The sequence below is a fragment of the Anopheles arabiensis genome, chromosome 2 (assembly GCF_016920715.1).
Source record: "Anopheles arabiensis isolate DONGOLA chromosome 2, AaraD3, whole genome shotgun sequence".
Lineage (NCBI taxonomy): Eukaryota > Metazoa > Arthropoda > Insecta > Diptera > Culicidae > Anopheles > Anopheles arabiensis.
Window position 1 is genome coordinate 65,625,254 of NC_053517.1, and position 13,043 is coordinate 65,638,296.

The window sequence follows — 13,043 nt, forward strand, 5'->3', positions numbered from 1 at the left end:
GTTTTTAATATCACATTTTTTATTTGAACTTTATCGAACAGTAGAATATATAATTAATTGAATGAATTTTTCAATTATAGATTTGAATGAATTCAATTATAGAATTTAAACAAATATTTTTCATTTCAGTATTAAGAAGTATGTATAAAGTTAAGCAATACGGCCTTTTCGGACCGTTCCTCCTGAATAAAAAAATGTATAAAGTTAATAAAAGTACTAAATTTTATCAAAAATAACTATTCATCAACATAATTTTTGGCCAGAAAAGGTTATGCTTGACTTAAGCAAAAACCCGAGTTACGCGAGTGTTACCGGCACGCGTTATTCAAGTAGCTTGTCGAAGGACTGTAAATAATGAATATTACTGATAAAAATTTTGAATTACTTTAAAAAAAACAGCAAACATGACAAAATGTTACATTCAAACTACCGGAAGGCGACAATAGATGCAAAGATTGACAAAGAATGTTGTCAGCTTGATCTGAATATTAGCATTTAAATCGATTTGCGTTCAGAAACGTTTGATTGCATAAAAAAGCCTTTTTAGTAACATTCACAAAAAGCGATTATCGATAGAAAATGGGCGCGAAATATATTCCATGTTTAGGGAATTTTTATGTAGGTTTGAGGGTGAATTTTGCCACGGGGGATACAGTTCGTTGCATATTGTGTGAACATGTTCTTTGGAAAAAAGTGGATTGATAACATATCTATTGACATATGTTTTACATGCTGTTAGTGAGATACTATCGATTGAATTGAGAAAAGACTGGGAATTGATTGTGCATTTTAAATGTTGGGCACATAATGAATTATCTCAAAAAGTGATAAGATTTATTATCAAGTATCATCAAGAATCATCAAAGAAAAATGTATAAAATACCGTAGTTTTCTGTATTTTTTATAACCTTAAAGCAGAAACAAGATAGAAGCACAGTGCTTTGCGCGTCATCTAGCCGCACGACCCAACAATATGCCTGGCATTGGATTAGTCCCTGTATGGATCGAGATCCCTCCATGTATAAAACTGATAATCTAACTGCGAGTAAAATCAGTTCACCACGCTCATCAGATGCTGGCTAAAAGATGCGTTGGCCGATCAATGGCTAAAAGATGCATTGGTCGATCAACGCCGAACAAGAAAACATACAAAATAATACTAGGCATTTTTGAATTCGGTTTCCTGGAAGATTGTAGCAAATATATTACTTTTCTAAATGAATTTAGCGCTGCCACATGAATATGAATAATCTAGGCGGGGGAGATCGGTTTAATTAAAACTACAGTTAAATTATTTAGAGTAAGGATGGGGGAGATTTATTATGTCATGATTAATAGCTTAATATTCCAAAGCTTAAGTGTATGTGTAGAATGCTAGACGAATAATTAGATTTTATTTACAAAACTAAATAAAATTTATGATTCAAAAGTAAACAGAGCAAGAGAGTCTTAATCCTTTGAACACAAATATTGAACAATCTTACGCCCATGTGGTAAAATTTTTGTATTTATGGTTACATTGATTGGCGTAATTCAATTTTCCTAAATTATACTTAGTATCTTTACTTTAAATCGAGTGGTCGTAAAAATGTTCAGCTGTATATGGCGTATAAGTTGTTATAGTGCGGTTAATTCATCATAATTAATGTACTGGTCTGAATATCATCACATTAATCTATTTTATAGTTTATAGTTATTAAGAAACTAAATATACATAATAAATAAATTTTGCAACATTCAAAAGTTCTGGATAGGTCGGCATATTTGTTAAGATACTTCTTTTATGGAGAAATAAAGTGAAAATTGATGCATTGTGCAATAAATGACGTCATGTATAGATATATATGTATAGATATCCACGAGTAAAAAATACATTACATTAAAGCAAAATATAATGTTTAAAGAAAATTTAAATACAATATTTACTGTACAATTTTTTTGTTGAAAATATTGCGTTTTTACCCTTGTTCAATTTGTTGATTCTATTCTAATGGATACATTTTTCCGCAAAGGTTGTGAATGAGTTTGATTGGTTTACTGGTACAGTACTAGTTTTTTTGTGTAGTTCTACTTTTGTGGTAGGCGGTTGGTTTAATTTAATTTCTTATGAACGAGGGTGGTAACATGGGACGTTTCATTCCTCCTTTTTATGGGGGTTTAGAAAAACACCTTAGTCCACCCTCAATGTTAATGCAATGCACGCCAAACCAGTCGATGCAGTAATACAGGGGGAGTTCCGCAAAACATACTTTCCTTGGTTTTGGTTATTCCCCTTCGAATACGACGACGTGTCGCGTGTGTCATAACATTTTCATTATCATAAGGTGTCACAAAAGAGCTGAATATTTCCTAGCCATGTTTTTATTTATATCGTTCTTTTATCATTCGCTGCCTAACGTGCTTGTTAGCTTGGTTGTCCATAGAAATGTTATCTCCGCTAAAATGATTATCTAGGGAGTGCCAACGCAGTTCTTGAAGTTTTTTGAATTTCAGTAATTAATCGAGGATTTGATCAACTACAACCTGGATTGGTAGCTTATAAGGAACCAGTATAATAAGGAAATGGCTGTATTTAAACGATTATCAGATTCTCCAGAACGTTACGAACTATAAGTAAAAATTAAAACTCCTTGCTAAGCGACGACGGCGCTATAACAATATAGAATTCTTGTATTATAATTATTTAAAAATAGAAAACAATTACCGTATAAAAACGACCAAATCAACCTTACACCTAAAAGAGAATTTGAAAAACTGAAAAGGATATTTGTCAGCTTAGTTGTTCATTTCGTGACAAACGTAAACAACGCAAAATGTTTCACGCGGCATGATAGAAGAGGACTGGCAAAAATGCACTGTGATTCTTTCATAGGGTGTTGAAAAGGGAATTGTTTTGGCAGATTTAAGTAGGGTAGAAACACGTGACCGCATATGCAACCAAAACTCCATCCACAATAAACCACGGTAAAAGAAACTTACAGTGAGTGCCAGGACATTAGCACACGGCATGTCAAAAATACAACGTCCCGGCAATATCGGACCAAAGAAGAAACCATACTTTAATGGTGCAATTCCGTATTTATAGGCATATGAATAAAAGATAAAAGGCCAGGGTGGAAACAGAGATGTTTAGTGCAGTCATGGCCGTCAAAAACGAGAGCAACAAGAGGTGTTCCTCCCTCGTAACGGAGCATGAAAGCGTCCTGTATGACGTTAATTTATGGATTTTAATATGCTCTCCTTGCAGGACGGCAGAACCATCGGAAGCAACCATATCACAGTGACGGTGACGAACCAATATGCGCTTGAATGGATGGACGGATGAATGGTTGAGTACTTGTCTATGGTGGGACCGAGTGGCGTTAAGAGGAGGTGCTCCATCGCGCCTTGAAGAGAAACATGCTGCTGCGCGTTTAAAAAAACAAAGAATCGTTATGGGAGTTTTAGAGTACAAAAGCAGAGCAAATGATGATAAAAATGAATAGTATATGGTAGTATGCAATGTTTTAAAATCAAAATGATAAAAAAATTAAGATCTAGAAACCTGTATGACGGTATGAAACTACCGAGGCAATTAAATATAAACGGATTGCTTCAGTCCTCAGTTCAAAAATGCCTGGATACATAATATCTGTTGATACATAATATATTGAAAATACGGCAGAAGCCGTAATAAAATTAATCTAAATAAAATATTTTAGTTAGCACCATAATAATTCAAAGGCGCTCAATACTTGTACGAGACACCTGGATATGTGGTACTCGTTTGATACAAAAAAAGGCTCGGGACGTAAATTTCGAGAGAATCGAGAGAGTTAATTAAAATAATTATTGGTAAATGATTATAAAGCATTGACATGTTAATAAAACATAAATTAAAAACTTCATTTAAAAATTCTACTGAAAATGATAACAATTATTGTCATAATCAATCAAATCGTGCCAAACTCTTTATGCATAAGTAATTGATTCTAATGCCCGATTTAGTTTAAAAGTTTTTCATTTTGAGGAGTAACGTCCTACGTGAACATACCTTTTGAGACTTATTCGTACCACGCATTTGGGTAGTCAGTCCTTGCTACAAGGGGGCGGTTCATTATAAACTTGTACACATGACGGGTTAGTTAATTCGTCTGAGTTGACGAATGTACCACAGGACAGCCCTTCGCCATGGGAGGGATCAAATAATATTTTTTTACATAAAAGCAATATGATAAACAAGTTGGAATATCAAAAACGTGTGTTGGTGTGTTCCATTTCCATTTTGATGGTTTTTATTGTTATTTAACCCATGCAATTTATATGTGTATTAAACTCTTGTTCGCCTAGTAAAAATACAATTATGTTTATTAACATTATTGTTTTTTGATATTACTAAAGATTAACAATTAAACATACTAAAAATAGAGCCTTCATTTGTTTGTACCCAAAGCATTATTTATTCATTAATTTGTTACGGTGTCATAGATTGGAAATGATTGCTGGTTAGGTATGAGCTACGCTGCTTAGACTTTTATGCAAAAGACAAACAAATCTTTTTGTTTTTATAAGTTTATTGATGTTTATTGGTGACAGGTAAATGAATGAATGGAAGCTGGAAATACCGGTTGTAGGGGGGGTTTATTAATGAGCTACACGGTTGGTCTTTTGTCAGGAGCCAACCCCAAGGAAGCTAACTTATCGATGTTCTTGTGCGTGGCCAGGAAACCAAGCAAGACATTACACGATGGCAAAAGGTGTTGAAATTAAGGACCACTCTTCTATGGGCACACTGTTGGCTGTCATTAGTTGCCGAAACAAACACCAAACGCGTGGGTGCGGCTTAGGGATTGTCAGTTTAATCCAATTTGTTGGGTTGAATAAATGAACTGCACTTATTGAAGGGAAATGGGTCAAAACCGTTCGTTGTGGTTGGTTTTAGGGACGTTCGTTGTGTTTTGACCATTTGCACAGTTCGTTTCATACTACTCAAAGCTATATTTTTAGTTTAAATCTTTTGTTATAAGTAATCGTATGAAATGTAAAAGTGTGTTTTATGAAATGTGACTAACAGCATTCTTCGACCTTATATTGTAATATTATTTTAACTTTTAGAATGTTAGTTAATATCTAACCAAACTTCATTTGGTACACACATATTTCTTAACTTCAGACATTACTCTTAGCACACACTACACTCAGAACATTAAGGAAATTTAACGAAACTTTTTATTTTTGCGGAAGGATGTGCTTTTTTTTAAAGCATTAATTGTCATGTTTTGCTTGTTTTTATAATTGCTGATAAATTTACGCACTTTCTGGCGCTAATAAGAGTCATTAATTTTAAGAAATTGTTCTGGCAGTTCAGTATCATTTAGTTTCAATGCCATCAAAGTATGATAAATTGAACAGAAGCTCTATAAAATTCAATTGGCCATTAAGCGAGCATAATTTGGTTGAAAGATGTTGTGCATAAATTTAAATTTGTCTCGCATATCGATTTGGTTTCGATGAGGTTAGGGAGTTTCGGAAAGAAAACAGGGGATGAAGTAGACAAGAAAATGAAGTTCTTCCATGTGCCGGATGGAAAAGCCGATAAAAAGGAAGTATCTACAAACGTTTAGAAATCATCTATAGGTATTTGAACTACTGGTTCATCATTCAATAGACCTGGCAATTCAATTTAAATAGCGTGTCCTTTTTCAGTATTTCTGCCTGAGCCAAAATGCTTCCAAAATTGGGATCAATTCTTCTTCATTTTAATGCAGGAGTTCAACCTCGAGCAAAACGGAGCTCTTAGCAGAAACCGGGCAGGGTGACAAAAACCCCATCAAAACAATAGAATTACTCGTGTACACGATGACAAAATGTGAAATATTGGCTGAAACTGGTTACATTCCCGTCGTTGTACATGTCCCAAGGAAATGGTTGCGAAAACAAAATGACAGGGATATCTAGCTGCCTAGTTGCTTTTCCCAAGAGATTTTCCACGACAGTATGACCGGAATACGAATAAGGAATCATTTCTGGTCGAGGTGCGAGGTGGGGTTTTTTTTAATACATGGTGAGGTGAAGTATCCCAGAAAAGCTGTGTAAAAAATTACAAAAAATACTCTATCATTTTAAAGAGTATAAGGTAATAATATTTTTAAAAAAATGCTTTATGATTTGGGCGATATATTTTCATGTTAAAAAAGCATCGATATAACCAAACATCCGAATATACCGAATACCTTTTAAATGTAACAGCTTTATTACTTCTTCAATAAAAAGCCAAAGAGGTGAAAACATTTAACTAGGTATTAAGGGTTTTTATTACGATGTGAAAAAAGTGAAAAAATGTCTGTATCATACTGTGCTTTCTGTTATTATATGCCTGTCATGCCTGTCATGGGTTCAAGCTCCGAATATGCCGTGCTCCCATATGCAAGACTGACTATCCTGATGTGGTAACAATAAACTACTGAAAGCCAAGCTCACTAGTGGGTACAGCCAGGCCTTGACTGACAGCGGTTGTTGTGTCAAAGAAAAAAAATGACATAACACTTAATATCAATAACTGTAATATTTCCAAACAGCCACTGTCTCATTTTAGTTTCAATCATAGCTATACATCAATCTACAGTCGCTATGAATGAGTAACTGAATTAATTATTTGAAATAAAAAAGCTGTTCGATGTACCGTGCTGTTGACAATATCCTCTAATGCAGTGAAATTGAAATCATCGTTACACTTGATGGATTGAAATTGGTTGGTTATAATTCAATTTACGTCTTGAAACGTCAGATCCATTATCGTTGTGAATGCAGAATGCAAATCATATCGATTTAGCAGTTTCCGTTTGGTTCGAGAGGAAATGCATCAATAGCAATTTTCCTTTGATGTCGACCGATGGCATCATCCAATTCGCGAATATTTGCAGCTTGGTGCCAACGTAATTTTCCGTGGATACAACATCTCTAGTTAACTTTTCTCGCAAAAATAAAATCATCAGCTTTTTGCCTTCATTAGAGGCAATCCTCTTACCGGATGCAACTAGCAAAATAAAACTGCTACAGAGTTCAAAGGATTCGAAAGTGCTACGAAGACTTGTTCTGTTAGCTAACAAGAACTTGTATGCAGTATACAAAAATGCGGGTTAAACCAGACACATGAACCAGAGTTTACTGTGCAGTTTGAACATTGATGTGAAGCTTGGCTTCAGATTGGCCATGAGCCACGAAGCAAATCCCTTTCGGCAGTAGCATTTGAATGCTGCGGGTTTGCATACGCAAAACCACTGGCATGTGTGAGTATTTGTGCACGAGATGGAATTTTCGCAAACATTTCCCGCGTCCAGGAAAGTACTGTTTTATACATTAGCATACTCAGACAATGTGGACGCAAGGGGGGGGGGGGGGGAGGGGAAGAGTGCATGTGGGTGCGTTTTTGTTCAATTCCCATCAGTGGAGAAAATTGTTTGAAGGGTTGAAATTATGTTAATGAGAAAATCGACCAACTCAGTCCGTCAAATGCTTGGGAAAGGATTATCAGGGCAAACTTGAACAGCAAAAAGTGATGCTGAATATGCAAATGAGCTTTCAGCGGTTGTGATGAATAATGAGAAGAATGAATGGAAGAATATAGAAAAATTAAGCATCATAACTTTGATGTAATACTTGAATGTTCAGTTTGGAAAAATATTATCATTTGTATAGTAGCTATGTGTACACAAAATCTGGTCCTTAAAGCCGCTTACCACATATGCATAACAATATGCATCACATTCATAATATAATTTAAAGCAATGTTTAAAGTTACCTGAAGGTAATGAATATTTCCATCTTGAAACTACACTTTAATCCCACGTTATGTCAGGTCGTATTTCACTTCACCTGCAAGTAATCCAACACAATAGGTACTCTTGCTGGGAGCGCATCGTAGCAGGAAACTAAAATAATTCGTCTTTTTTTATTCACTTTCACTAAACTGCACATACCGACCCAGTAGTATCAAGAAAAATCAATCACTTTCACCGTGCACAAATCTACTATTGCATAGTATTCATTGCATCAATTGCATTGCTGGTCAACCTGTTTTATTCACTACTAGCCGTTACATAATTTCACATCTCTTCTTCCGCGAAGAGTGGATCTGTTAAAACAAATAATGATAATATTTTTTAAGAGGTCTTTGCACTGAATAACACCACCTTTGGCTTGTTGTCCTATATCGAGGAAAATGATCACGGGCAAACAGATGGGTGTGCAATTTGGTATTGAGTGTTTTGCCGGATCTAGACGATGCGGGCACGACGACCGCCAATCGGCAACTGCATCAGCGCCAGTCGCCGAAACATAAAATTGATAACACCGCAATAAAGAACCCACCGGAGGCCGAAGTTCAAGCATTCCCTCGGTAGGTCGGCGTTTCCTTGCTTCGAGTTCATCCACACATACACAGAGAGCCGAGGTGAAAGCATAACACCAGTCAGATTATATTATTTTTATTATTTCAAAGAAAATTAAATAAAAAAAAGCCAAACTAGTTCTCGCGGGTAGCATCAGAAATTTAGTTGATTTTTATATTAAATTTAAATACTACAGAAGTTCAAATTGTGTCCAATATTTGATCAAATATAATCTATAGTTAAGCTACGCATGTGTGTTAGTGAGATCGCATACTTTTCACGAAGGGGAAATCATAAAATGAACCACTGGAAAAATTGCATGGAAAGCGTGCTCCCGTTACAAGTCATGTGTTCATCTTAGATGCATCGTTCAGAAAATGCCGGTGTGAGCAAATCGTACGTACTTGTTTCAAAATCGCATCGTTGACGCTTTGCGCAATCATTTGTCAGTGTGTTTCACCCCACGAAATTCGTAAAGCTATCGAGGGCTCTCTCAATCGTCACACGGTACAACGGGTACGATAATTCAATACAAAATTGCATTGATTGCAAGGGACAAGACAACAAGATTTACTTTCTCCGTTAGTAATTCATGAACATTTTGATTTTTCTACAAATCATTTGGTTGGAGATAGTTTAATTAAATAGTTAGTTTCAATTTTTCAGGAGGAGAACTTATGACATATTTGGAAGCTTAGTTTTGATTAGCAAATAATTTTTGCTTTGAATGGTAATAGGTGCATTGTTATTTGGAACTTCGATGTACATTGTTTTTTAATCATCGTGAAAACACATGTCGTCCTTCTGGCAATTATTTAATCAGAAAATTAAAATATCATTTAAGAAAGGTACAATAAAAATATGCTATAGCACTTAATATCAACAGATGACATATGAATCATTCGAATAGTACAATTTAAAATCCATATCACAATAATCGTGTTTGGGATTATTCCAAAATGTAGTAATGTGTAGTGATTATTAAAAAAAATCTGGATTTAAATCATGAGTCTAATCAGTCTGGCACATATTACGAAAAAAAAATTACGTACATCGCTTAAAATAGCAAGAATTGGTCGTTTATGGATTTAAAGATTAGCTCTTCAAGGTTTTTTCAAAAGCAAATCAAATTTCTAGATTCAAACAATTATTTAGAGATTATACTTTGTTGAATATTAAAAATAATCGATTACTTGCATGTATTGTTGTTATTATTATTATTTTATTTTTATTACGCGTAAAATAAATATTAATAATAATCATACTTTTAACTATTGTTATTATTTTTACACACAACTGCTCCATCGATGTTCGAATACATCGATTCTCTTAAAAAATGTAGTTTTGTAAAACCTTCCTAAAATATGTTATTTGTATTTTTGGACGATTTTTAAATGCATTAGTTAGTATAAAAAACCTATTTTTCAAAGTGTCTTATAATTATGGTACGGCCATAATTTCGTTTTATTGTAATAAGACATGTCATTATGGTCCTTAAATTTTCAAAAAAAAATTTCCTAGAAAAGAAAAAGATGTGAAATAGTATTTTGGCCGGTAGTCTGTCGCTGCCATCAGATAGGTTGTTTGTAAGCTGTTTGATTTTTTTTTCTTTATTTTTATAGAGACTATGAGAAAGCTGTTTGATGGCACTGATAATCTCCTCCATAGATGGCAGGGCACCTCATTGACTCTACGGTTGCTGTCGCTGGTTCTACGACTGTTTTGCTGCTGTAGTAGTTGCCTTGTTCTGCTACTTGTGCCAGTCTCTCTTGCCCGGTCCCCATTCAGTTGTACTTCGAATAAAAAATCATTAAACCCAAAAATAATAAATAAAATTAGGGCTTAAGTTTTCAGAAGGTTTATACCAAAAATGTTCTAATTAATTAGGAAAAATATTTCAAAGAATAGTTTTAGAAATAGTTTGTAATAAAATTCCCAATATGTTCTCATCGTTTACATATTGTGAGAGGGCCCGATTACCTCATGACTCCACATTGGCAAAGACCGATCTCATACCTCCTCGTGGTGCTGCTGGTAACTAACGAGGATTTGCCTCTTTGCCTAGGCTAAATGAGACGAACACAGATGGGCAACTCCGCTGGGGAACGGGGTGCAGGGAGTTCCGGCCGCCTGCATCTCTTAAGGTCGCGTCAATCTGCAACGCCGCGGAACGTGCATGCACTTTTGTGTGTATGAGCCAAAGTGGCGCGTATTCTGGTGTCTATGCCTACGAACCGATGTCGCGGCCTCGAAGACCGTGACGGACCACCAGTCTTACTGGGTCCAAAGGCAGACGTTGTTGGTAACACTGCGGCACCTGTTGAGTAAGCCCGCTAGTAATGCATCACAGGTTCAAGTCGAGTGGCAGAGCTCGAAGATGCATGGAGTTGACTAGCAATACGGGAGAACCTTTTGCTCAAGCATTGGAGAACGAACTGTTAGGACACCTCGTCCTGTAGAGATACAAATAGCAGTTGCAGTAACCAGTGCAAACGTATGGAACACTTCTTCAATATACTGGAGGTGATTCATTCGGGATCACCTTGATTTATCGAGGTAGAACGTTGGGTCTTTTAAGGTTGCGAACGCTTCGCCATCGTAGTGGCACACTGTCCGAAGTGTTAAGTCGCCGAGGAACGGTATGGTATCGGTAGTTTCGATCCATTTCGATCCAAATAGGCATGGCAGGTACGACGCTGTAAGTTCGAACTTCCCATGCTTTGAGTTGGAAGCGGTGCGGGTTGCTCTTCGAGTAACTTGGCACGGGTCGGTTCTCGTAGCGATGAAGTTGTCTCGGTTTCGGTGACTCTGATGCTGGGCTGGCAACCTGGCGTCCATACCGAAATTTGTGGTAGCTGATTAAATACGCGATAGACAAAGTTGTAAGTCGCACCATGTTGGAAAGTGGTGTGTTGGGTACACATCCTGTGGTTTTTGGTCGAAAATATGATTGCTGTATGGGAGTTACCCCGTCGCTCTCCAGTCGGTGATCATTCGTCCAATTCCACGCCAATGTTGCCACCGAAGGGAAGTTCCGATTTAGCTTTTTCGCCGACACTTCATTCTGTTGTTAATGCTTTAATCAGCGGGTCCGGGGTCGGCAGTGCAGAGAGAAAGAGGATGGAGTAAACTAGATTAAGTTCTGGGAGTTCCCTACTCTGCACTCGCCAGTACAGGTTAGTCATAAGTCCTCCATGTAAATAAAAAAAAAACATCACCATTGCGATAACACAGTATTCATCCCAACTATCCCAGTTGAAAATACCGGCAATTAAACGATGATCCCGATCATCCGTGCATAACATCATATATCTAGCAAATTTAGTAAATCATCTACTGTAGCCTAAAACATCCAACACCTCCAGTTTGTTATACCCAACATAACCGTCACAATGAATATCGAGCAATGTACACTTGTACCCTACCTTCATTTGCTTACAAATTTAATTGTTTTGAAATTTGACATTTAGAATCAACCTAAGAACCAACCGAAGAATAAACAACTCACTCCGTTCAGTTCAGCATTCAGCATTTGAAGAATAAAGACACTGCAAGTCAAAGCGGATGGAGACGTTGCCTTGAAACTTTCTTATCATAGTAAACGAAAGAAAACTTTACACTTTTGTTTACAATCTAACCCGAGTGCTGCTCGTATATTCGGTCGCGAACGCTTTGCATGCTAAATTATAAAAAAGTGCTTTTAACATTTCACATTAAAATAATTATTCACAAATTTGAGGAGACAACCTTATACGAAAATTTCGCAGGTCATATTATTTAAGTTGTTTAAAATGATATGTCAGCTTTTCAACATTGCTCTGGAGGGTGTCATTCGAAGCGCGGGACTAGACAACGGCTTCCGTGACACGATCTTCTATCGGTCTCTCCAATTTCTTGGCTTAGCGGATGACATCAACATTATCGGCAACACGACAATTTTCAAAAATTTGATTGAGAATCGAAGACGAAGATTGATGTAACGAAGACAAAGTACCTGCTTGTCGGTGGCTCAGTCCAACTGGGAAACAATGTATTAGTTGATGCCAACAATCTCAAGGTAGTAAAGGATTTCTGGATCTCGGGCCGGTCGTTACTTCGGACAACTACATCAGCAGCGAAATCCGGACACGCATTGTGCAGGGGTATTGTGCATACCATGGGTTTCTCAATCTGCTGAGATCCAGAAGACTTCGAGACTGCACGAAACGTGAGATACATCGCACATTGATTCTCCCGGTAGTACTCTATGGACATGAGATGATCCGAGTGGAGGATGCAAACGCTCTGCACGTGTTTGACCGACGCATCTGCTGTACCATTTTTGGAGGTGTTTTCGATATAGTGTGTAGGAGAAGTATGAACCTTAAGCCTACTGAGCTGTTTGGCGAACCGAGCATCTTGACAGTGGCGAAGGTTGGCAGGATATGATGGCTGGGACATGTTATGAGGATGCCGAACTCATGCCTCACCTAGAAGGTGTATATCAGCGACTTTTAGTTCAACATGAGGCACAGAAGATCACAGCGAACTCGAAGGCTTGATCAGATGAAGCGAGACCTGTCGCAGATCGGATTTCTACGTGGATGGGAGGCAGCAGCCAGGCACTGAGCTTCGTGAATATTAATTGTTTACCGGGCCATGTAACGACGAGGTGTCCTGTATTGAGCAGGCCAA

General features: G+C 36.9%; 1 protein-coding gene across 2 annotated transcripts in view; it reads right to left on the reverse strand.

Annotated features, from left to right (window-relative positions):
- The window catches only part of LOC120898634, a 66,417-nt gene extending 53,612 nt beyond the window's left edge, over positions 1–12,805 (reverse strand). The window contains exon 1 of one of the 2 annotated variants that reach the window (XM_040304736.1): positions 12,364–12,805. The gene's annotated coding sequence lies outside the window, so the exon portion shown is untranslated. Of the gene's footprint in view, positions 1–7,780; positions 8,276–12,363 lie in introns of those variants that run through there. The other variant, XM_040304735.1, reaches the window with a different exon arrangement.
- Between the last annotated feature and the right edge of the window lie 238 nt (positions 12,806–13,043).